Source organism: Meriones unguiculatus, chromosome 18 (genome assembly GCF_030254825.1).
Source record: "Meriones unguiculatus strain TT.TT164.6M chromosome 18, Bangor_MerUng_6.1, whole genome shotgun sequence".
NCBI classification, from domain to species: Eukaryota; Metazoa; Chordata; class Mammalia; order Rodentia; family Muridae; genus Meriones; species Meriones unguiculatus.
This window is the reverse complement of record NC_083365.1, coordinates 38,918,206-38,945,104: the sequence shown is the minus strand read 5'-3', so window position 1 is coordinate 38,945,104 and position 26,899 is coordinate 38,918,206.

The following is a 26,899-nucleotide window of genomic DNA, read 5'->3' as shown; positions in this document are numbered from 1 at the left end:
TTCTTCTATAATTTTTAAAGTATCAACAGTGTCTTTATTTTTTCTTTCCCTTCTGAGACCTCCCTTTTGATATTTTTTTTTAGCAAGCTGTTGTAGAGCTTTGCGCCATTCCTCTTAAATCAATATGTCTCCTTCAAGTTCAAAGACGGCTGCTAAAGAGCCAAGAGTTTCTGTCAGCATCTGCCCATTGGGCTTTGCCTCTTGGCTTATCTTGTTTTTCCATTCTTTGTCTTCAGAGTTCTGGAGAAAAGCTTGAGGGTGATTCATTAGCCCCGTGCTCCAACTTGAAAACAAAAGAATTTCTAGCATGAGCAATAAAAGAATATTGTGAGCATATGATGTTACTGCGATCCTTTTCTCTCATTCACAGTCCATCCTTTTGGAACACTTTCTAGGGCTGACTCCCCATGCTGCTTGGCATCAGGGAGGGAAAGAATAGGACAGATGAAATCTCTGGTCCTTGGGAAGTCAACTGTGAGCACAAGATTTCATCAGGCAACCAGGACGTGTTAAGTGCTGTGATGGGGTTGCTAAGACAGTGTAAGGAAGGAAGAGGCACAATTGTCTGCAGGGGGTGGTGGAGGGTTTTCTGAAGTGTTAATCCTGTCCTCTCTTCTGTGGGTTTGGTAACTTTATAAACTTATAATTACTGAGCACACCCCATGTGCCAAGTTCTGACCCAGATGCGTGCATTGCGGGGTTGAACTAAGCAAAGATCCCTTCTCTCTGGGAATGTTGTACATGATAACAGAGGGACGGGATGGGAGACACTGAGTCTGCAGACAAGGTGTCACCATGTCAGATTTATTAGCTGGTAGACTGGGATTGGAGAATGCTGTTTGGCTGGTGCTGTAATGGATTCTCCCTTTCCTTCCTACCATCTGCAGGAAAGGTAGAACATCTTTATCTTGTCCTACTCAGGCCAGTTAGAAAGTAGGTCCTGGGCCCTGACTCATATGTGCCTTTCCCTAGCTTCACAGAGTAAATAAGTCATTCTTGGTGATGAGAAGGGGGTAGGGTTTGTAGTGTTTGCAATGGTTTGAGATGCGAAGGAGGAAGGAGAGAGCTTCTGTCTCAGAGCCATGAGCAGGGAAGGTGGGATTGGGAGCCTCTACTTCACTTACATTGGGAAAAGTCCAGAGAGGGAAGAGTTAGATGAGTGACTGTCCAGTGCACAAAGAGAGCAAGACTGGATTTCAGCTCAAGGAGGAGGAGACACCAAAACATCCGTTAGGCATAGAAAGCCTTGGTAATGTTAATATTTTACCTCATTAAAGAACAAGACTACAATTTAGTTTAAAGATATTAATTGGCTTACTTATTTGTTTTTAATTCTGGAGCTGGGTATCATCTCATGCCATGGAATGTGCTCCTGTGAGTGGAGCAGAGAGAGCAGGTTTCTCATTCTTGCAGGAGCAAAGGACAGAAGTGGATGGGTCATGCCAGGGTCACCATTCTTGTGAGCTGGAAACAGGGAGGTAGAGCAGAAAGGCAGCTGGCAGGTGAATATCATGTTGCCCTTTTAGCATCAGAGTTAGGGCTTAATTTAAGAACTCTGGTTCTCTCCCATTCTCTTGGTTTCCTTAAGGTCAGACAGCTGGCTTTCAATTTTGTGAAATGGAAGATTAGCATTGATGGTTCCATATGATATTCCTTTTTTTTCGCCTCAAAAATATTTTTTTTAATTTTATTTTTCTTATTAGTTACATTTTGTTAACTCTGTATCCCAGCTGTATCCCGCTCCCTTATTCCCTTCCCAATCCCACTCTCCCTCCCTCATCTCCTCCCTGCCCATTTCCAAGTCCACTGATAGGGGAGGACCTCCTCCCCTTTCATATAACTGTTTTGTCAGGTATCTTCAGGACTGGCTGCAATGTCCTCCTCTGTGGCCTAACAGTACTGCTCCTCCCTTGGGAGGTGGGAGGTCAAAGATCCTGCCATTGAGTTCCTGTTAGAAATAGTCCTTGTTCCTCTTACTATAGGAAACCAATTAGTTACTGAGCTATCACGGGTCACATCCGAGCAGAGGTTCTAGGTTATATCCACTCATGGTCTTTGGTTGAGTGTCCATCTCAGAAAAGACCCTGTGCCAAGATATATTTGGTCCTTGTGGAACTCCTACCCTTTCCACATCAAACTCCCCTTCTTTCATATGATTCCCTGTACTCTGCCGAAGGTTTGGTTATGAGTCTTAGTATCTACTTTGAAACACTGCTAGGTAGAGCCTTTCAGATGCCTTCTGCGGTAGACTCCTGTCATATGTTCAATGCATATCCCATTTGGCCTTCTAAATGAGGATTGATCATCTTATCTCGTGTCCGCTTTCTTGATTATCTTTTTTAGGTGTATAGATTTCATTATGTTTATCATATCTTGTAGGTCTATATAAGCGAGTATATTCCATGTTTGTCTTTCTCCTTCTGGGACACTTCACTCAGAATGATCTTTTCTAGATCCCACCGTTTGCCTGCAAATTTCATGATTTCCTCTTTTTTGATTGCTGCTTCAAAAATATTTTATTCATTTATTTTAATCATGTATCTCTGTTTGGGTTTGTGCAAGTAAGTGCAGTGCCCTCAGAGGTCAGAAGAGGGCATCAGAGACCCTGACGCTGGAGTTGGAAGTGGTTGTGAGCCTCCTAACCTGCATACTAGGAAAGGAAGTATAGACTTTGAATCTTTGACCGTCGCTCCAGCCTCTTGATTGTCAATGTCGGGTTTTGGGTCCCATTGTAGGATCATAGTTCAAGATAATGGCCTCCTGTCATGCTTAGAAAACTATCTTGGGCATTTCTTGCCCTCTGCCTCCTGGTCTCTCACCTGCCACTTATTTCAGCCATTGCTCTAGTGTCTATTCTTCCATAAGATTTTATATTGAGACTTGTTGCACGTCTCCCACATATGCCTCAGGATTAGCCAACGGGGAAAGTTTTCAGGAACCCGTGGGATACCAGGAGTTCATGGTGGGCTCCAGGAAGCTCCTGATCAAGTGGCCAACAGAGGTGGTGGCCATAGCTTCTTGCAGCACTCGCCTGTCTCTGTCAGGTTTATATCTTGCAGTTCTTTTCCCCCATCAAATATGCTTTATTTATTAATTTATTTATATTTATTTATTATAATTTATTCACTTTATATCCGGATTGTAGCCCCCTCCCTTGTCTCCTCCCGGTCGTACCCTCCCCTCCTATCTTCCTCCTCTAGTACACAGAAAGGGGGAACCCTCCTCCCCTACCATCTGACCTCAGCTTATCAAGTCTCACCAGGACTTCCTGCATCCTCTTCCTCTGTGGCCTGGTAAGGCAGCCCACCAGGGTGAAGTGATCGAAGAGCAGGCAATGGAGTCCGTATCAGAGACAGCCCCTGCTCTCCTTACTAGGGAACTCACATGGCAACTGAGCAGGAGGTCTAGGTCCTTTCCATACATGGTACTTGGTCTCTGCAGGACCCCCTGAGCCCAGATTTGTTGGCTTTGTTGGTCTTCTTGTGGAGCTCCTGTTCCCTCCGGGTCCTCCTATCCTCCCAATTTTTCATAAGACTTCCTGCGCTCTGCCCAAAGTTTGCTCACCTATGTTCATAGAAGCTCTATTCATAATAGCCAGAATCTGAAAACAACCTAGATATTTCTCAACTATTTAGAACAAGGAAATCATGAAATTTGTAGGCAAATGGATGGAGCTAGAAAAGATCATCCTGAGTGAGATAACCCAGAACCACATGGTATATACTCACTTATAAGCAGATATTAGGAAACCATGCTAAAATCCACAGACCTAAGGAAGCTAAAATATAAGGAGGACCCTAGGGAGAATGCTTAATTCTCATTCAGAAGGGCAAATAGAATAGACACCAGAAGTTGTTGAAGAGAGGGAATAGGATAGAGCCTACCACGGATGTCTTCTGAAAAACTCCACCCATTGGGAGATTGAAGCAGCTGCTGAGACTCAAGTCTTTCAGTTCTTAATCCTTTTCTCAGGCCATGCTCAAGCTCCCTGCAGTGAATGCCCTTGACAGGCCTCAGCATTCAGGCAGAACCCAATCTAAGTCAGAAACTGCATGTCCCAGGAGCAGCAGCAGCAGCAACTCCTTCTCAGGATGCCATTGGGAGTCCATGACAGAAAAGGTGTTCAAAGCCACACTTCAACAGATGCAGGCCCTTTCCTCTTCCTGCTGTCAAACCTTTTTTCCTTGAACTTATTAGTCATTAAAACATGTTCTTATTCGCTAGGTCATCTAGGAACTGAGCTAAGATAAATCAGGAGTGTGTTTTTTTTTTTAAATACAGTCTTTTATTAAATTTGAACATGAGTCATTTAGAAAAGGTCATTGGCATTTTTTGTTTTTGTTTTTTTTTAATTTGAGTCATTGTCATTAATGGTTAAATTTACAAACTGTTTCAAAATACTGGTTTTGGACAGCTTCCCTTCAATTATTTGATTTGCGATCCGTTTCATGTGGCTTTCATAACATGTGCATGTTTTCTTTTTTTAAGATACTGTAGGTCCTCTTGGTTTCAAACTGTTTCTTTTTCTTTTTTTTAAAACTAGATTGCTTAGGCAAAATACTTTTAAAACTACTATTTAAAAATGAAAGAAAAATTAATCCAAACAGTTTAAAACTCTTTAGAAACTCATTTATCCGAGTACTAAGATTTCTGTATATGTTTCACTTTATTTAACTTCAAAGTAATTAGTCGAAATAGCTTGGATCCCAGACAGATTTCAAAGCTGTATACTTTCAGAATGTCTCATCTAGCTAGCATGCAAAGATAGATGGACCATTTTATTGTCTGAAAACATTGGTTTCCCAGCAGATGAATGTGGGTCTAGGCAATAACTTCACATTATTGCAGAATTGGCTACATATTTTAAAAATTAAAACATCTGTGCATTGTGCAAATGGATTGAAATGTTTTCTTTATCAATAATAAGAAAGCTATTTTGCAAAAGTTTTATCCCAGGCCCTCCTTTCTCCCGCAGGATTATAGCTGTGCTGACAGGATCTTTGGCTATAAACAGTACTTAGTGGGCGAGCCCAGTCACCCACCTAGTTTGTATTGTTATTGTATCCCATGACAAGGCCACAGAAATATTTTGTCTAAAGTCTTATTAAAGTTACTTAAGAGCAGAGCAGGCATAAATGTTCTATTTGCCTCTATAGCTCAAGCTCTTAGCCATGACTCTTTTTACCTCATGCCCAGTGCTCATAACGTAAGCAATCCGTGTATATATAGCACTGTACCTGTCACTGTTTGGTTGCTGTGACAGAATATATGACAAAAGTAACTTATGGAGGAAGGGGTTTTGGCTCAAGTTTGAGCACCCAGTCCATCATGGCAGGAAGGCATGAGGACAGGGGCGTGAGGCAGCCGGTCATACTGCATCTGCAGTCAGCCAGCAGAGAGATGGATGCCGGCGCTCTGCTCAGTTTCCCATTTCTATTCAGTTTAGAACTCCAGACAATGGAACAGTAGGACCAGCATTTACAGTGGATCTTTGCATCTCTGTTAACTCAGTCTAGGCAATCCCTCACAGATATACCCAGATCTTTGTTTTTGTGGTGAGTCTATTCCCACGCAGTTGACAATCAAGATTAGCTATCCATCACACACATTCTATTTTACTCTGAGGAGTTCTCAACCAAATAATTACAATGTATCCCAAATCTGTTGCCAGATAGAGAACAAGAGCATGCTACTGATTACAGACACTGACTGGTAGGAGCTAATTACTTAGTTGAGAAGACAGAGTAAAAGATTGTGGTTTATCTACAATGGCATATCACTGCCACACAATTTTTGCTTATATTTTCTTCTTGGATGAGACCTTTGGGAAAAGTGTGACTACAGATTAAGAAAACACACAAGCCAGATGAAAGGAAGCATCTTTGACATCCCTTAGGATGAAGATGGTTCTTGGTCCTAAACTGAACATTATATTTATATGTGGCAACTCTAGTGGAAAATAATTTAGGCATATGTCATTCATCAATACCTGATACTTGAGACCTGCTGTTATGATTTTTTTTCTGTTGTAGCTTCATTTCTATTACTGTATTTCTATTACTATTACTGTGATAAAATACCTTATCAAAAAGTGAGTTAAGGGGGAAAGGTTTATTTTGCTCGTAGTCCCAGGTTACAGTCTATCAAATCAGGAAAGCCACAGCGGCGAGAGTTTGGGACAGCCATTCATACCTACAGACAAGAGCATAGAAAAGTGATGCATGTACACATGCTTACCTTCTTGCTAGCTTTCTCCTCTCTTATACAGCTCAGGACCCCACTGCCTTTGGATAGTGTCATCCACAGTGGGCTGGGTCTTTCTATGTCAACTAATAACCAAGACAGTCCTCTACAGACATACCCATAGGACAATCTGATCTTGACAATTTCTTGTTAAGGCTTTCCTTTCCAGTGATTCTAAATTGTGTCAATTTTACAATTAAAACTAACCAGCACATCCAAACAGGCTCAGGAGTCAGATGCTTGGCTGTGGTATTATTCTGAAAGGTTTAAAACCTGAAGATACTGCTTTTTGACACCATGAAGTAAAGAGCCCTTTCCTTCAAATGCTCCCACTGACATGATGTTCTACCCAAAAATATGAGGCCAAGCAATCCTGGATAGAATCCTCTGACACGGTGAGTGAAAACGACTCCTTCCTCTCTTAATACCGTCACACGTATTTTACTCATATCTATACAGCAATAACTACTATGGATGCACACTGGAAAGGTGAGGGTTAAGAGTGAGAAAAGGAAACACTTCTGCACAGTAGCTGGAAGAACTGAGGTCTCTATAAGAGAGACAGCCTCTTAAATCCCAAATTATGGAGACAAAATATTTTTTTTATTATGAGATAATTTTGTTTTGAAATTCATGCTTGCCTTTGGAAATATGAGTGGATGTATTTGATTTCAACAGTTAGGAGCTAGTCAACAAGATGAGTTATGAGGTTGTTCTCTAATTTTCACTTGCAGAAAAAATTCCAAAACCATGGAAGAATAGTCTGAGATAATCCATGGGCCATAGATTGCAGAGGACAGGGGTGAGCCTTTCCGTAGCTTCCTCCAGCCCCTAGTCAGTCTAAATGAATGTGTCTTCCGGATTCTGACAATGGGGGAGGATGTGAGGTCACTGGACAAGCCTAATTTCTTTTGACTGGGGGGGGGGTGGCTCTCTAGATTTGCAGGGAATATAGAGAAATGGGTAACATGGCTGCTTTTTCTAACAGCCACAGACCTAAAAAGTGGAAATGGAGACAGAATTGTGGTGCGCTTGCAGGATACACCCCAAAGAATTTGCCCAGGGACGGTCTAAAAAAAATATTAGTTTTCTTATGACTCCTTTCCCAAATTGGACCTTGCTTAAAATATTTATCAGGACAAGAGCCTCTCAGCTGATGTATAAGGCTCATCTACTGAAATTAAATAGTTTTGCCTCTGTCTTAGTATAAAGCTGTTAAATTAAGGAAAGAATTAAGACAATTATGCAAATAATTTAGCCTTCCAATATAGTTTTCCCTGAAAAATTAATCTAATTAAGGTAACAGATTTTTTTTTTTTTTGCTTGATTTTTCTCTAAACTCCTTTTGGGTTACATTTATATGAGCCATTGCCCGTGAGGGCTCTTAGCATTGTAACAACTGGGTGCTGGGATTTCTTTGGGATGGGAGGGGGATCATAATTGAATAGATGGAATGGCTGGCTGCATTTCCACATTTTAGGAGATGAGTTAATTCAATATTAATTTCACCATATTTATATTTAATTTAGCGTTAAAAGTGGATGGTTCTTTGATGGAGGAAATCACCTTGCTTGGCCTTGATAAAACTTGGATGAGGCGCTGGAGTTGCAGCTCGGTTGGCTGAGCACCTGGTTTGTTTGCATGAACTCCCAAATTCTATCCATTGTGCTCTGAAATCTGTGTGTGGTGGGATGAACCTACAGTCCCCACATTCTGGAGGTAGTGGCGGGACCATAAATTCAAGGTCATCTCTGCTACGTAGCGAGTTTAAGGCTAGCCTAGGCTAGGTGAGAGCTTTTGTCAAAACAACAACAATAACAAAAAGGAATGCTGGGGAAATGGCTGAGTCAGCAAAGTGCTAGCTTTGTAAGTGAGGGGATCCTAGTTGGCCCCCAGAATTCACATAAAAAGCTGACTTATTGCCATATGGCTATAATGCCAGCACTGGCAACATGGGAGACTGGGAGGGGGGCGGGGGCTGGAATCCCTGGAAGTTCATGGCCGGCTGGTTTGGTCTACCTAAAATTCCAGGACAAGGTGTGATCCTGTTTTAAACAAAACATGGAAGGTGCCTAAGGAGTGATGCCTCAGGTTGTCCTCTGACCTCAACATGCACATAAGTGTGCACCCCCACACAAACATGTACCTCCCCCCTAACCTTCCATAAACCCTTGGGTTAAAGAAAGCTGAAACCTCTGGGTAAATCTGGATGAAAAGGTGTAAATTGATCTAGAGTTCGAGAGTTTGAGAGTTGACAGATGCTAGAGCAGAGTGAAGACACAGAGCTAAAGTGATCCAGACACGCTTTTGAAGAGTTTCTTGTAACGGAGAATGGAGGAGATGCCAAACCTGAGGTTTCAGAAATGTGCGGTTGCTTCTTTTGTTTCTGTGAAAGGAATGCGGATAATAAAAATACTCTAAAACCTCGATCAAAGAGACAGAACGGAAGGTCAATTTACTCCGCTGGATGTTTCACACTTCGTCTAATGCCTCCGGCTATACCATTGTGAGTGGTCCAGGTCCTTGATCTCTCTGGGCTTACATTTTACAGCTGCAGTGTTTACTGTTCCGTGCCTATAGTGTGGATGAGGAGAGTGACTGAGCTGGTTTCTGTAGAGGACTGAGAGAAGGGTTTGTCCTATCATAGCGCTTCATAAGCACCACATTTTGTACTGTGATGGGATGCTAAAGAGAAGGTTCTCTTAACTCTAACCCTGAGTCTACTCCTTTATTTCTTTGATGTTTTCCACAACAGAAAAGCAGAAGAACAGCAAATCAAAACTTCTTTCTCCAGCTCTGTTCCTCACATTCTTTCTCTACCCAGCATTCTCAAGGTTTCTTTTTCCATTATTCTTCCCCTAATTCTTTTCAGACCTTTAAAAAGCCACTTTCCTCATCTATGAGATTTTAATGCTTCAGACGACCTACATAAGCTGTGCGTGTATGATAAACCATTTTGGTGATGTGCCTGATCTAGCACACCAGCCGGAGAGCTGTCTACAGCACCGTGACCTCATCCAATACAGATTGTTTTCATTTATATACCAGATGTGTGGCTCCTGCTTTGAAGACCCCAGAAAACATCCCCTGTGTACTGTAGAATGTGTGGTTACCTCTTAGTTGATACCTGCAGTGCATCTAACAGGCTCCCTAGATTAACGTTTGTGGGGGTCATCCTCTGACACTCCCGCAACCTATTTTACACACTGCCTTCCTTTATCATCATTTATTTTTCTCTCACACAATACATCCTAACTGCAGTTTTCCCTCCCTTCCCCCCCCCCCCAGTCCTCTCTTTTACTTCCCTCGCCTCCAGATTTACTAAACTCTTCCCCTCAGAAAGGATCAGGTCTCCCAGATATAACAACTAAGCCCAGCATAACAAGATATAATAATGGCTCCGTGGTTAAAAGCACTGTCTGTGCTTCCAGAGGTCCTGAGTTCAAGTCCCAGCAACCACATGGTGGTTCACAACCACCTATACTGAAATCTGATGCCCTCTTCTGACATGTAGGTGTACATGTGGATAGAGCACTCATATAAAAAAATAAATCAATAAAATCTTAAAAAAGAAAAATAAACAGACAAAAAAAAAGACTAAGCACAGACCCTCAGGTATCAGGAGGACAAAACAACCCAGTAGGAAGAAAAGAGTCTCAAGAGGAGGCAAAAGATTCAGAGACACCCATACTCCCACAAAGACACAAAGCTAATTGCTGAGTAGTATTCCATTGTGTAAATGTACCACAATTTCTTTATTCTATCTTTGGATGAGTAACATCTAGGTTGTTTCCTGATTCTGGCTATTATGAATAAAGCTGCTAGGAACATGGTTGAGCAAATGTCCTTGTTGTATGGTATATATATAGATATAGATATAGATAGATAGATATATAGATATAGATATATAGATATAGATATAGCTGGGTCTTGAGGTGGAGCTATTCCCATTTTCTGAGATAGCTCCAAATTGATTATTTCCAGAGTGGTTGTACAAGTTTACATTCCCACCAACAATTTTCCTCTCTCCACATCGTCGACAGCATGTACTGTCACTTGTGTTTTTGATCTTAGCCATTCTGATGGATGTAAGATATAGTCTCAGAGTCATTTTGGGGGGACAGGGGAAACAGAGAGGGAGCGTAGGACAGAAAGGAAAAGAGAGAGGGGACTATGACTAGGATGTAAAGTGAATGAATGAATGAATGAATGAATGAATAAATAAAAAACCATCAAGATAACAACTGCAGCGTATATACGGGTGACCTAGTCGAGACCCGCATAGGCTCCATGTTTCCTGCTTTAGTCTGTGAGCCCCTGAGTCCTGTTAGTTGATTATGTGGGTCCGTTTCTTCTCTGGCTCCCGCAATTCTTCTTCCCTCTTCTGTAGGGTTCCTGAACTCCAAGGAGAGTGACCCACTGGAGATCTCCAATTTGGACTCTCTCTCTCTGAATAATGTTTGGCCACTCAGACTTTTTTTTTCTTCAAAAAACAGAGATCTATTTGTTTGTTTGTTTGTTTGTTTATATGTGTGTGCATAGGCGTGTGCTCATGGAGGTCAGAGGAAAACTGAATGAGAGTCTGTTCTCTCTCTTTCCCTCTTAATTGGGTTCTGGGGCTCAAACTCAGATCATTAGATTTGTCTGCAACCACCTTGACTTGGTGAGTCATTTCACTGGCCTCACTTCTTTACTTTTCTAAAAAGTAAGTAGGATGCTACCCATCTTCAGAAAATTCTGATGCCAAAGTAAATCCAGAATTTGCTAACAGCTTAGCAGGAGCAAACTTCTGTTTACCAATATCTGATCCAAAACAGGGTTTGTAGGAATTAGGGTTCATGCAAGAAATACCACTCTAGAGCAGAAGTGACTGAATCCAAGAGTCTTGGTGCCAGCCTGTCTCCTGGGGCCCATAGTTAAGTCTAATTATGCTTATTTTCTGGCTGTGGTTTCATGCTGTCAACAAATTGTAAGATTACTGTGGCAATGCTCAGACAGATTGAGAACCCCTCTAATTCCAGTTTTAGGATTAATAAATTTATTTCCATATAAACACACACACGTCATTTTCTCCTAGGGCAGGTAAGCATTTGTACCTAGGGCCACACTCTATAATTGGATTAATAAATTCATTTTCATGTACACACACACACACACACTTTCTTCTAGTGCAAGGAAGCATTTGGACCCAGGGCTGTACTCTATCATTGGATCAACAAATTCATTTTCATCTGCACACATATATACACAAAGAGAGAGAGAGAGAGAGAGAGAGAGAGAGGTTTCCTTCTAGTGTAGAAAAGCATTTAGACCTAGAGCCACACTCTAGTGTTGGGATCTCTGGGAATGGGTCTTCCTGCCTCCTAGAACTGTGGAACCTATGAGATGGCTAAGCATCTACTGTATGGTGGAGAGCAATTTTCTGTTGGCTGGAGAGTAAGAGAAGCCGGAAAATACACTCACAAACCAGTTCCACACTCACAAGCCAGCAAAAATCCTTTAGAGGGTGAGTGAAGAAATGGGAGGATTTTAGGCAGGATTAGGCAGTGTTTCTGTAAATGAGGCTTGGTCCATGTCTGTGATGGAAAATTACCTTCCTTCAATCCTTACAGGGGTCAGTTGTAGTCTGGGTCTGAAACTGGCTGTACTGAGATAGAGTGTGAGGTGGAAACTTTACAAATATAATGTACTTCAGTGGGTGGTACTGAGCCTGGAGGGCGGAGCCTTGAAGGAAAGGGTAAAATGGCAGCGCTAACATGATAACCCTTTGTGAGTGAAGCCAGTTTTGCATGGCTCAGTTCGGCATCTTGCTTTGCAGTAGCAGCTGGAGTCTTGGGGGTCAGCATGGCCAGTTAGGATATCTTACCTAAAAGAGAATGCTGTTTGTCAAAGGCAACAGCTTTCTCAGGTTTGATAGGGTGTGCCTGGTAACAGGTGTTCTCATTGTGTTCTTATGGACTTAAGGCTACAGTTCCATCTTACAATAGTCCATTGGTGGTCCTGAATCCTTCTCAACAAAGTCAGGTGACCACAGTCCTTTGCTCAAAATCCTCCAGTGGCCCCTGTTCTGCTCAGAGAAACTTCAAGTCCTGGCCACGGCCTTCCAGGCCCTGTATTTCATCACCCATCTTTTTTCTGTCCCTCTCTTCCACTTAATTTTGGTTGCCCCTCTGCTGTCCTCCACTCTACCTGGGACAGGCCTCAAAGCCTTTGCAGTGGCTGTTCCCTTTTCCTGGAACACCCATTCTTGAATTTTTGTGGTCTTTCCCTCTTCCTTCAAGCGTTTTCTTAAACACTACCTTCTAAGTACAGCCCATTGTCCATATATTTGAAACTCACTTTCTATACTTCTGAGCCCAGTGGTCAGCTCCAAGGCACTTGTACCCTTTTAATATATTCTGAGCTTAACTTACTTATTTTCTCTCCCACTTCTGAAAACAAGGAAGCAAGTATAGCATTTTTGTGTGTTTTGCTCACTGACATCTTGTAGATGTTATTAGTTAAATGGTTACATGTATAAGACACTTGGGTAATATTTGTTGAATGAATGAGAATCTTCCTTTCAGACTTGCCTCCATTTTCTCCAGAGTACACCCTCCCATGGGGGGCTCCTAGTCACATATAAGAATATGACATTTAAATTTAAGGCAGTTCTTGTATTTACCAGGCTGTAATTCCATTATTAAAAACCTTCAGTTAACAAGTTAATACCCACAACTTTAGGGTTCTTTGAGGGGCTGAAAGAATTGTTGTTGTTTCTATGCAGTAAGTAGGAGAGAGCAGAGGCCAGAATCAAAGGAAGCAGGCCATAGGCCATGGAACAAGGAAATAATTCAACAAAATTGCAGATGGCTCCAATTCTTTATTGTGCTGATGTAAACTTAGCCAGGGCAGGCTGCCAAATAACTTGGTTCTCTCTCTTCTCTTTTCCTCCTTTCTTCCCTCACTCCTTCAGTCTGTCCCTCTATCAGTCACTCTGAGATTGTGCAATATGACCCAAACTGGTCTGGATCTCACTAGGTAGCCCAAGCTGGCTTCAGACTTACAGATATCCTCCTGTCTCAGCATCTCAAGTGTTGCAAGCACAGTCACAAACCACCAAACCTAGTTCTTTTCTCTCTCTCTCTCTCTCTCTCTCTCTCTCTCTCTCTCTCTCTCTCTCTCTCTCTTTATCTCTCTCTCTCATTCTTATGAAATCCATCTCAGTTCTGATGACTAGGACCAGTTGTGTCCCACGGTGGCAGACAGGGGACGGTCCTGGAAGAGTATAGAATTCTTCAAGATTCTGTTATGCTGGGTACAGACAAGACTCCACTTTTTCCTTCTGGCTTCTGCAGCCCTTGAGAATGTGGGAGTCAGCTCTGACCACAGGGCTGGCCTGGGCGGATTTCACAGCAGCACACAGATATTTCCTTCTGGCCCAAATGCCTGGGGTTGCAGGTCTGGAACATGTATTAGTGGAGTAATGTCTGGGGAGAAAAGGGCGATAGCATGGAAACCTTGGCTGCTATGACAACAGCTGGAATAATAAACAACCTCTGTTCCTCCAGCAAAATCATGGAGTTTGGCCTTGTGGCAACATTGGGAAGGGAAATGTGTAATACCCGAGAGTATCTTGTGTTTGGCTTGGGCTCTATTCTTTTTATTTTTCTCTCTCTCTTGGGTTAAAGAGACTTGTCAAGTGCCTCCTTGGGCAGAGAGAGACAATTACACATCATCTAATACCTCAGTCACCTTCCTAGACATTTGTAAACAACAGGAATTCAGAATGTGTAGACTGAGAAGTCAAAAACACCCCTTCCCCTTCTCATACTCACTCTTCTAGAGTAACTGCCGCTACAGGGACCATCCTAAAACACACACACACACACACACACACACACACACACACACACACACGTGCACACACATCATCAACAGGGGATCTGTTTTCTTGCTTTGCATGACTAGGGCTTAATGGGCTCTATAAATAACTAGTAACTCCATTCCTCCTTACATATACTATCATAATTCTCCTTTTTAATTTCTTGAAGTCATCTCAGATAAACTCAGTTTTCTGATTACTGTCATGTGTTTAAATGTCCACCCCAGTAGAGTTCAGTCTTCAATCTCTCCTTGAATTCAGTTTCTTTCTTTCTGTACCACTCCACCAACATCTCTGACTCCAGCTAGGTCCTGGCATAGGTGGTGATGTGGTCTTACTGCTCTCTTGTAATCTGTGGCGGGTGCCCGAATTCTGGATCTTGGGGAAAATCCCCTCAACATCATCTAATAAATTTCCTAAATCCTCAAACCTAAGCCTAAGCCTTGAGGGCATGCCATAGGGTATACTTGCATCCTGGCTCCATTCTCCTTTTACAGAGCTCATTTGGTCTAGCACATCTTTGATTTGACCAAGAAGGGCACCTACCATCCTTGAAACTCTACACACAAGGATGTTACTCCCATCCTTTCTCACTCATCTGTGGCTCTCTTTTGAACTTAGTGGTTCATAAAAACATTTCTGCCTGGAACTTAACAGCTCTTCTAGACTTGTTTGGGTGATAGCTGGGCTCCAGAAGTCCATGAATGGCCTCAAATCTGCTTTACAGCCATTATAGGTTTCTTTCCTAGGTTTACATAAGCCTTATCGCAGGTGTGTACATTCCTGGGTCCAAGGAATGTTCCGGGGGATGTAGATGGGCTACTGTGTGTGTGGCTGAATCAGGCACTTGGGTCAAGGAGGGTGGTCATTGTGCTTCTGCATTCAGAAGTGAACTCCATGGATTCTAAGAGGCTGCTTTTTGAAGACAGCCTTTGAGGTCATTAGGAAAGTGTAATTATCAGTGTAGGAAAATAGAAAATGCTTGATTTCAGTTGGCTTATACTTTAAAAATATTTAGACAAGAGTTCCACGGGTCTTCATGTGTATTCTTGATGTATGAATTAAAAAAAATGGGGGTGAATATGTCCACTGTAGGACAGTTCATGCCTCTTTTAGCAGCCCAGCCTTGCAGGAGGAAAGGACTTCGACATTGTTCTCCCCTGCCCTGCCCAGTACAATAGGTGGCTTCAGCTAGCTTCTTACCCCTAATCCCTCTCTAAACTACAGGTAAGCACTTCTTGCTCCCTATCCACACCTTGTGGACAACTGAGGAAACATAATTCTTTGCCTTCCAAAGAATTTTCTGTGGAGGATTTCAACCAAGACAATTTTAAATTATGGAGGAAGGAGAGGGAAGGGAGGAAAGGAGGGAGAGAAGGAAAGAGGGAGAGAGAGAGAGAGAGAGAGAGAAAGAGATTCTGAAGGGTATTGGAGGGTAGGTGGGGGTCAAGATTTGTGTTTAGAGTGAATAGGTGTTTGTCAAGTTGCTGTTTCAGCTTTAAACAGCAGCAGAATTCAAAGACAACAGAAAAAGGCCTTCCTTGCCACCTACTCTTGAACACTCATTTCTACCAGATGCACTCATCTATAATGTTAAACTTTCTTTCTTCCTTCCTTCCTTCCTTCCTTCCTTCCTTCCTTCCTTCCTTCCTTTCTTTCTTTCTTTCTTTATTTCTTTCTTTCTTTCTTTTTATGGCTTCTTTGCTTCTCCAACAGCTATATATCTTTCCTTAGGTGAATGTACCTTAATTTGTTAAACATTGTCCTATTGATACCAATGACTAAGGCAGGTTTTAAATATTACAATTACTATTGCAGTGGCCAGCCTTCTACCACACAGCCTCTGGTCATCACACAAATACCCAAGGAATGTGACTGCTGAGCCAAAGAGACATATGTTTTATCTTTTGATAGGAGAACTATTTTGTATTTCTATAGATAGAAACAAATTGTCATTAAAAATTGTGGCAATTTACACTGGTATTAAATCCCTTAAAACACTTGCCTGTACTGCATATTGTCAAGCTAAGCTAATTGGGTCTATTCCAATCTAATTGATGAAAAATGATCCCATTCTTGTTTTAATTTGCATTTCTGAGATCGCTAATGAAGTTGAACATTATTTCATGCATTTACTAGTCATTTGCAACTTGTGAATTGTTTATATCCTCTGGTAATTTTTCTTGTTTTATGTTTAGAACTTGTGTTCTTCAGTCATAACTGCTTGACTGTAAGATATATGGCAAATATTTTCTTGCCATCTGTGAATCTCAAGATGCTCTCGTGGTAAACAGACGATTGAAGCCAAAAGATTATTCTTTTATATATTTTTTGACAGTGTCTTGTTGAAACAGCCAAGGCTGGCTGGAACTCATTACGTAATTCGCCCTGTCCTTGAACTTGTGATGATTCTCCTGCCTCAACTTCTTGTTCTTGAGTTGCAATTCCAAGTAAACAAGTGTCTGTCTGTGTGTGTGCGTGTTTAACAAATTCAAGTGTTGTCCTCATTTCCCTTCGCTCCTCCCAGTTTTGTTTTACTGAGTGGAGGTTTTGGTTTCTTTAAAAACTCTGTTATGTAATGTAAATATGTTTTTATTTTAATCTCATGTGTGGGACATGGCACTGCATTAGTTTATCCACAGCTGATAATTGCCTTGTAGGAGCATGGTCTTTGCCATGGAATTCTGAGGACTCTGAGAGGGTATAAATACATGAACCCAGAGAGGGCTTTGAGGAGATGGATGGAGGAAGAAGGCTGTCTGTTTGTCTTGCGGCATTTGCCATTTGCTGGACTACTAGATATCCTGACAACTGAGATTCGTATTTCCCAGAGAACTGGATGAACCAAAGCAGCTGAAACTAAGTCTATAGAGGTCTAGGTCCCTTTTCCCTTTTAACCTTCTTTCTCTCCTACCTAGGGCTGGTGGGGGGGGCTTGGAAGGGAGGTAGAGGCTTAAAGAACCCCAAATAAAACAGAGTTTAAAAACAGCACCTACCACACTCGAAATTTCACTGCTGCACACTTTGAGCTTGACAAGTGTACTAGTCTGGCCGGCCAGAGTCCCAGGGACCCACCTGTCTCTGGGATTCTGTGGTTCTGTGATGACGAGCATGTGCTGCCATGCCTGGAATTTTTATGTGGCTTCTGGGGGATGAGCTCAAGTCCTCTTGCTTGTTCAGAAGGCGCTTGTGGCTGAGCTAGCTTTCCAGCCCCAGGGTACTTCAGGTTGTTGTCTCTGGAAAATATTAATGAACTGTGTTAGTCAAAGTAGATTGGCTGCTGCAACAAATTACCCACACATCCATCGTTTCGATCAGTAAAGGTTTGTTTTAAATTTTTTTTTTATTTGTTTTTAGCTATAGAACAGTCAACAGATGTTCATGATAAGCAGTTTCCAAGCAGTAACTTCTGGGCACAGCATTCTGTGACCCTGTACTCCTCTAGGTCCTTATTCAGCTGGAGAGTGGGAGAGAGAATCGGTGAAGGAAGAGGAAGGCAGGAGAAAGGGGATGAGGGAGGGGGAGAGAAGAGAGATTGTGTGAGAAAGACACAGACACAGGACAGAGAAAGATAGAGACAGAAAGAGAGACTTTCTTTTGATGTTTTTCTGTTCAGGCTTGAAAGAGAGACACATTACTTCCTCTATATTTTTCTTGATAAAACACAATTATATGGCAAGAGAGACTAGAAACAAAGTCTGCCCATGAGCCCACAGGAGCAGGTGAGCACAGCCAACCATGCTACTTCAGCGAACAGACTGACAACTGAGTGGCTGTACTTAGTGTTTTTCATAGTTGCCTTATGTTTCTAGAGACAGCCAAAAGCTGCCCTTTGAAAGAACACAGGATGATCCCCAAGACAGAGTCTTCAGAACCCATGAATGCCAAGAATCATGATTTTCTCATTCCTGCCTATGAAGTCATGTATTAAAAAAATATATTGAAGGTCTTCTTCAAAAAGAGAAGGCTTCTTCTTTACTTATGTTATAGTAGTAAGAGGTTCTTAAAATATTCTGGAGGTCTATCTGCCTCTCTCAGAAGTTCTTAGAAATTAGTGAAAGCAGTGATTGAACAGAGGGCTGGGATCACATGGCCTCTTATGACATGGCATTAGAGATAATAAAAAAGGGAGGTGGTTGACTGAGAGGGCACAGGTCGAGCTAGAGCCAGGGTAGAGCTGCAGTAATATCTGTCAGGGTTGGCAGCCATTGCAGGGGTCTTGGGTGAGCCTTTGAAATGTAATTCCTACAAAGAATGACTTCTGGAAAATATATTAGGAAAGAAGGAGAAACTGGGATACAGCTAGGGCTTCTGACTTCTGAGCAACATGGAAGAGTGAGGCAATGGCCTAGCTTGGTGATAGAAACAGCAACCACAGTTACCCCCAAAAGTGGGATATAGGTTTCCACATACACCAACTAATTTGATCTGGATATCTTCAGTAACCCTGATGATCCTTCTACACCCTGGAAAGTTGATTGTAAACTCAAGTCTTTGTGACACTGGGACGCAACGCATTCCCATCTGGGTGGTTTATTGAGATTTGACATTGTTGGTGGAACCCCCCAAAAGTATTTGGTTACCTGGAGGATTGATCAGTGAGTGTTCATAAGCAGAATGATGGTGAACTGTATAGTCTCTGTTTCCCTGTTTGTGAAATCAGAGCACTGATGGGAATGCCTTTTGAAGTCTCCATCAATGTGTGCAATGTGTGTGGTAGGATGCTGAGTTCAGCAAGGCTCCTGACCTGTTTTCTTTACTAATAGGAAGAGCCAAGTAAAGGGAGATGTCATCTTCTCTCAGAGCTTCAGGTACTCATGGTCTTGAGCAAGTCATTGTCTCTCCCTAGGACTGTGTTATCATCTGAAAAACGGGGTACAGTTGGTAGAATGACTTGTTCTTTTATCTTTGGCTTTCTAGAGATCTAAAGACAGTGTGCAAAACATGACTTTGTGGGAGAAGGTGAGTTCTGTCATAATGCATTCAGGGTAGTTCCCCCATTTCCGGGTTCCTATATAATCCAACAATCTTTCTATTCCTTGCGAGTGCTCAGAGACCATAATGACCTCCCCCTCATCCACACTGGAAGGTCAGGGTGTTCAAAGGCAAAATTTTCACCCTGCTTTGTTCACTTCCAAACACAGTCACATCTACTCTTTCAGCCCCAACTATCCCAACAGAGATGGCATTGGACAGCTGCTATACACCTAAGTACTTGTCTTTGTTTTCCTGTCTTACAAACTTTGAAGAGCGGTAAAAAGCCATTAAGAGATATTTAGCTCAGAAAGGCTAACAACAGTCAGTTCTGTGAAAAAATGATGGAAATGGTGGCCCTTTCAAACTGGCTGAACACTTGGAGGAGGACCATATATATGATGGGTTCTGGGGCTACCGAGAATGCATCTGTCCCAAGTAAGCTGAGAGGTAAGGAGTGTGAAAATCAAGTGTACGCTGGTAGTAGTTACAGGTCTTTAGAACCAGACAGGTGCCTGGGGAGGTTTTGGCCTTCATTTCCTGGCCCAACATATGCTAACCTTTCCAAAAACCCAGGCTTCACTGTTTGGGGCTTACATTGAGCCAGAGGTGATACAGATGCTTGGTATCGGCCTATTGTGTTGTTTGTTGTTTGTTTTTGTTTTCTGAGATAGGGTTTCTCTGTGTAGCCTTGGGTATTCTGGAACTCGCTCTGTAGACCAGGCTGATATTGAACTTACAGAAATCCACCTGCCTCTGCCTCCTGAGTGCTGGGATTAAAGGCAAATGCCATCACCACGAGAGCCTATTGTGTTTTTACCCTGTGCATTCCACATTTAATCCACCAAGCACAACAGGGCAGAAGTTATTAAGGACAGCATTATTTGAGTAACTAGCAAGCTGATAATCATTCCCACGTTGGCCGGGCCTTTTCCTCTTCTCCTTTATAAGGGCACATATGGGTGAGAGAAAAAAATCTGCAAAGCCCAAGGGAAATGTGTGGGTGTGGAGATCACATGAAGTAAGGAGGATTTGCCAGCAGAACCGTTTCAGTCAGGGCACACACTCTGGGCTCTGACAATTTGGGGGCAGGATTTTCTTACCATCTTTCTTGGTACATGGAGGTGGTCATATACAGAATTAATGCATGGTTCTGAAGTTGCCTTGTGATACCCATCTGCTCATAGTACTGAGAATCCCTCACAGAGAACGAAGCTCTGCAATGCCCACTTTCACCTGGACATATTCCATTTTAAATTTCCAAAGCTATAAATCTTACCTTGTTGCTTAATTTTTGTTATTTAATGCTAATTTTGAGGTCTATTGCAATTCCTAGACATAAATCATCTCACCTGACTGCTGTGTATTATTTCAATACCAATTAAGGTAAGCCCCTCAAGAAATAGGCAACTAGATTGCCTCTAACAGGGAACTCCAATTCCTAGATAGCACACCACTCAAAGTACAAGCTTGCAGTTGTCTTATTCCAAAATGCGATTTGTCCTTACATGGTTAATGTTTTCTTAAGTGTTGTCAAGTATTATTAGCTCACTGCTTTTTAAAAAATAGTTTGCAACTTCACCTCAAGCAGATCCGAATAGAGGTTACCCTGTGAGGTAGGTGTTCGTGAGCACAAATGAGATCATGTATATAAAGTGCTTAGCACATTATCTGGCAAACAGGAAATTCTCAATAGATGGAATAAGCTCTCCAGAGCCTAGAACACATTAGAACTTTAATAAATACCAATTATAGTAATGAGTGTTTGATTACCTCTGGTGATCTGGGGTCTACTTCCCCATAAAGCTAGGTCCCGGAACAGTTGAAACATGAGGTATGCCGAAGACAGTAATTACCAAGTCACCATTAATCCTTCCAAATTATTCCCCTTTCACAGATGGCGAAACTGAAACTCAGAGAGATTACACATCTCGCTTATGATCATTCAGCATAGTGAGTGGCAGAATTTGGAGCTCAAACTTCACAACATCAAAGCTTTTACTTTTAACTATCCTGCAATATTGTCAGCCTGGGGAAATGTTTTCAAATTTTGCTATTTCAGCAACAATAGTTATGATTTTCTATTTGGGTGGATAATAATTACTAAGTAATGATTTCTAAGACCTATTTTTTAGGATAAGTTTTTTATTCGTAGGGCACATCTATTTAAGCCTCTTTAGAGAAATACATCTGTGGATTTATAGATAGGTCAGTAGACGCCATGTTGGCTTCTAGTCTCCACTTGTCCCATAATCTGGGAACCTGAATACAGTACACAAACTACCCAGATATATTTGGCACCATGGGAGCTTTTCATGTCATGAAATCTATATTTCTACAACAGTCATATGGGGAAGTTCAATTCTACCACACAGACCCAGAGACTGAGGTTCAGTGTTGTGAAGTATCCAATGTTATGTAGCTCTGGTAATACATGGTTCAATGTTCCAGTGGTTTGGTGTCCTCTGACTCAAAAGTGTTTAAATATAAAGGTGACTTGACTTGGGTGGGGTCACACTTGAGGAATCAGGCTCAGAATCAAGACTCAGAGGCTAGAAACTGCTAAGGTTGACAACTAAGCTTCCTATGATTCCATAGGGACCTTTTGCTTTGATGTAGCTGTTTCTTCAGTGAGAGATAGTTCTTCCTTGGTTATTTACAGGAGAGAGAATTTTAGGCAGATGATGAGATAGATATAGTGACTTGGGACTATGAAGCAGGTGCTTTCAGGATGTGTAAAGCCCTTGGAATAGACAAAGGGTCAGGTTTGGGGAGTAAATTGTGTGGCTTTTGCACAGGGCTTTGCAGCAGCACCTGAATGTATGGAGGTGGAGGATGGAAGTATTTGCTCCACTGAGGGCCAGGAGATCTTGCTGGAAGTTGAGCAGAGATGATTGACAGGCTGTTGGGAACTGCGATGAGGATTCTGGTATCAAAGAAAGCCAGGATAGAGCCACTGCCTCGCCTGGTTTTACAGAGGTTGGAGGAGAAATTGGCCAAGATGTGGTCATCATTGCAAAATCTAAACTGCAGTACTGCAGTGTTTGGGGTCTTATAGGGTTAGAGGTGCATCTCACAGAATTCTGAGCCTAGTTTTTTGGTTTTTTTTTTTTTACTTTATTGTATTATTGATATTAGTAATACTATTTGTGTAGCATACAGAAGACAACTATGTGGAGTCATTTTTATCTTCACCTTTATGTGAATATGAATTCAGAAATGGGACTCAAGTTCCATTTCAAGTGGTCAGGCTTGGGCAAAGACTACCTTTACCCAATGATCCTTCTCACCAACCCTGAGTTTATATTTTTGAGCTCATGAAATCTATTCAAAGTTTCCACTCTTATTTTTCTTCTTTCAGCCTTCTGAGATGATGTCTTTTGTAGCCCATCTATATTGGTTATTAAATTGATATTTGAGTTGCCATGATACTTAGGAATATATATATTCTCTCTCTCTCTCTCTATATATATATATATATAGAGAGAGAGAGAGAGATTATGAGGCTGGGGTAACTGAGGTGGGAAGACCCACCCTAAACATGGGCAGTGCTGTCCTATGGGCTGAGGTCCTGGAGTTGAAACAAGAGGACTGCACGCAATAGGGTGAGCTCCAGCATTCACAACTCTACTTCCTAACTGGAACAGCATGACCAGCAGCCTCCTGGTCCTGCTTCCATGTCTTCCTGGCCACCACGGGCTGTAAGCTGAAATAAGCCTTCCACCCTAACTTGCTTTTATAGGGTATTTTATGTATGCAACAAGACTAGTAATTAATACACCAGGCTGACCTTTAACTATGTAGCAAAGAAAAAGTGATCTTCAACTTCTGATCCTTCCGCTTCCATCTCTTACATGTTGGGATGAGAGATGTATGTGACCAAATCCCATTTGTACAGGGCGAGGGATCAAACCTAGAGCTTTGTGCATGGTAAACATGTACTCTACCAACTTAGGTATATTTCCCATCTTGCCTCCCTTGATTTTCTATGTTTTTTGTTTGTTTGTTTGTTTGTTTTTACGATCTCCTCACAAGGTACCAAGAGGACTTCTGGCTTTGGAAAGCTGTTTAAAGCACTCCTCCTGTCACTAGTGGATGTACACTTGGGCTGGCTATTCTCAATCTACTATTTGTAAGTATCTTTTCTATCCTGAAAGAATGTTTTCCCTTCAGGGGACTGTTCGATGCTGGAAATAGCTTGGTAGTATCACCTTGTTGAAAGGGAAGCAGGCTGAAAACAATATTTACAATCTAGTACAGGAAGAGATCAAACTTCTCAGAGGAAGCATTGTCTCCATCATTCTGCTTTGAGGGTGGAGTGGAGTGGGAAGTTCCTGATGGAAGGAACGGTCCGTGCAGGAGCACAGATCAAGTCAAAGCCAGCCCAAGGGCAGAACAGAAAGCCTGGGGAAGAAATCCCACTGAGTATTTTAGCCACATTCATACATTAGGACATGAACCAGGAACAATAGAGGGGCTGGAAGGATGGATTTTGATGGGAAGATGAAGCTGCTACTGAGAAAAAAAGAGCTCTCTAGCCTAGGGAGAAGAAAGTAGAGACAACCCAGTCATAATGGCTCTCAGAGCAAGGCTCGGCTCAGAGCTTCCTTGCCTTTTTCCAGCATCCTTGCCTCTCACATTCCCAGGGTATTGGTTCCCAGATCCCCTTCCCAAAATGTCCTACAATTGAGTAGAGCCTAGGCATGCATGTCCTCTTCTATATTTCAGCTCACTCCCAGAGTGTTTGTAATGTCTAATCCAATGTAAGTGCTATATAAATTGTTATAGTGTGTTGCTTAGGACACACTGATAGAAACGTGATCTATACATGTTCAGCACAGATCGCCCCCAGACAGTAGTATTTGACTTGAGTTTGGTTGAATGTGAGTTTGAAGAACCGCCAGACACTGAGCATCCGCCAGTCGCCCTTTCTGTTCCATTGGCTTCCAGGCTCACCTGCACAAGTTTCAGCCCGTGCCCTTTCATTTCTCCATGACTCACCTCTGACCTGCTCCTGACCTCTTCTTCAGGCTGCAGAGATAAATCTGTGACTTCTTGGCTGGTGAGCCAAGACTTCTGTCTGGCATTGGCTCAACACTGACACAATCCCTGAACCCAGCAGGGCAAAGGCAGCATTTTCCCCTTGGCCTAGACTAGGGCTGAGGTGTTCTGGCTGTGGAAAGACTTGTAACCTAAAGCAAGAAAGAGAAAAGTGTGGTCTACCCTTCCTTCTGGAAGGTTCCCTGTTTCCTTAGTTTTCACTTGACCTTAGTTGTACACGTGGTCACCTTGGAAGATTATGCTTTATTGTTTTAAAAAGTATATATATGCTCGCTCTTGTGTGTGTGTGTGTGGGGTGTGTGTGCATGTGTATAAATGTGTATGTGAGGGTCACTGGACAATTTGCAAGGAGTCAGTTTTCTCCTTCCACCATGTGAGTCCTGGTGGAACTCAATAATCAGGCTTGGTAGATAGATACCTTCAAACAATGACTCATCTTGTCAGCTGCTGGGGCTGTGAAGACGATGGTGATGATTTTAATACTTGTTCCTCCCCATAAAAATTTTATTTAATTGCCATGGGGAAAAAAATCTAAGCTTCCATAATATTGAAGGTTGTGCTGGTAGATGAATGTACCAGTTGTTAACATCAGGCCGACAAAAGACCTTGGCTCCTGCAGGCTTTTCCAGGATTAACTTTGGACAAATCAGAGCTTCTTCGAGCTTTATCCATTTCCTCTTTTGTAAAATCAGGAAGTTAAATGCACCACTCCTGGAGATAGCTAAGATGCCAGGCGTATGATGCTTGGTTTGGTTTGGGTCCACAGCATCCCTCAATGCCTGCGTGTTAGAAGCTTGGTCCCCGCTTGGTTCTATTGAGAGGCTGCGGAAACCTTCAAATGAGGCCTACAGATTTTAGGGCATGCCTTTAGAGGCTATAGTGGAACCTCCCCGGCTCCTACCCAGCTCTCTTTTTGCTCCTAGTTAAGAGATAAGTGTGTTTCTCCCACCATAATCTACCAACTTATGAAGATACAACAGGGCCAGGTGACCATGGTATGATGGTTAGCGATAATTGCCAACTCCACACAACGTAGAGTCACTTGCCAGATCTAGTCATGTCTGTGAGAGATTATCTTGATTACGTTAGCTGAGGTGGGAAGAGCCTTCCAGCCTGACTGGAAACATGGACTGATTAAGAAAGGGAGCTGGGCTGCAGTGCCCATGTATCCTTGCTTTCTGCTTTCGGGGATGTGACCAGCCATGTCAGGCACCTGTCACCCTGACTCCCCTCCCATGGTAGACTCTAACTTAGACTGAGAACTGACATACACCTTTATCCTAAAGTTGTTCTTATCATGATGTTTTTCATCATAGCAACAGATAAAAAAATTGAGATACGTAGATTGAAACCTTTGAAGCCACAAACCAAAATAAACCTGATTATAAGCTGATTATTTGAGTGTTTGTGACAGTAACAGAAAGCTGATTAACACACTGTCCACCACGAGCACCAACTGTTTTTGTTTATCTTCTTTTTTCTTCTTTATCTTATCTTCTTACACCTTTTTAAAAAAAGATTTATTTATTATGTATACAATGTTATTTTTGCATGTACACCTCCACTCCAGAAGAGGGCATCAGATCTCATGATAGATGGTTGTGAGCCACCATATAGTTGCTGAGATTTGAACTCGGGACCTCTGGAAGAGCAGTGCTGAACCATCTCTCCAGCCCTTCTTATACTTTTACGGTGGTATTGCTCTCTCCCTCTGCCTTTGAAATGTAGTTTACTTTGGCATGAATTAGACTCTCAGAAGAGACATATGGAAAGAGGATGAAGGTACTGGGCTAAAACAAGATGATCAGACAGAACAAGTTTGTGTCCAGGGGCCCCCATTTACATTTCATGTCCCTGAGCCTCAGTTTTATAGGCAGGATTTTAGGCCAGGCGAAGTGCTTCAGCACCAAGCATGTGGTCTAGGAAGATGGAGGGAGAATTATTCTGGAAAACTTTCCTTCCATAACAATCTTCAGTACCATTATGAAATAAGACTTTCCACAGCGCTCCCGCTGTTGTGTGTACTTTGCTCTCTGGCAGAACAATGTTTCCAACAGCCTGGGTGGTCTTTGCCTGCAAAACCTCTCTGTCACCACCGCTCTCGCTCTCCTCACCTCCTGTGAATGTGAGTAAAAGGGCTGATGTCATCTAGCATGGCCAGGACATGAGTCCTCCCAGTCCCAGTCAGCTCGGCAGAGAACTCTGTCCTCTATCCCTGATACCGCAAAGCTGATGTGCAGGGCACAGAAGAATGGTGTCAGAGAGTAGAAAACTCATTCCCATTCTCACCAAGCACTCATAATGAGAAGAATGATGTGTCTCTCTCAAAGTATTTAAAGAAACAGGGTGAAGCACAGTCCACAGAGAGGGCCCAAGGACCGACTAGTGATGGGAGAAGCCTGAATTCTCACTTCAGTGGTGATACAGTTCCAACCCAAAGGCTCTCACATCCCCTTTTCCTAGGACTCAGGTCTCTGCTGAAGTTGAAACACAAACAACCATGTCACAGAGGAGCAATGAATGCAGAACGCCAAAGAGCCCCACAGCAGTTCAAGTTCTCACCAGGAATGCCATTTTGAGCTGTGGTGCAATTATCCCCAAAACTTTTAAAATGCAGTGGGAGCACCTGGAAATTCTATGTGTTGACTCGCTCAGTTCAGCAGACATCAGTGGTTCCAATCAGCATCTATTTATCCCTCTTTACCACTAACACTTTAGAGGGCAGACCCCCCAAACTGTAGGCATTGATTGGTGATT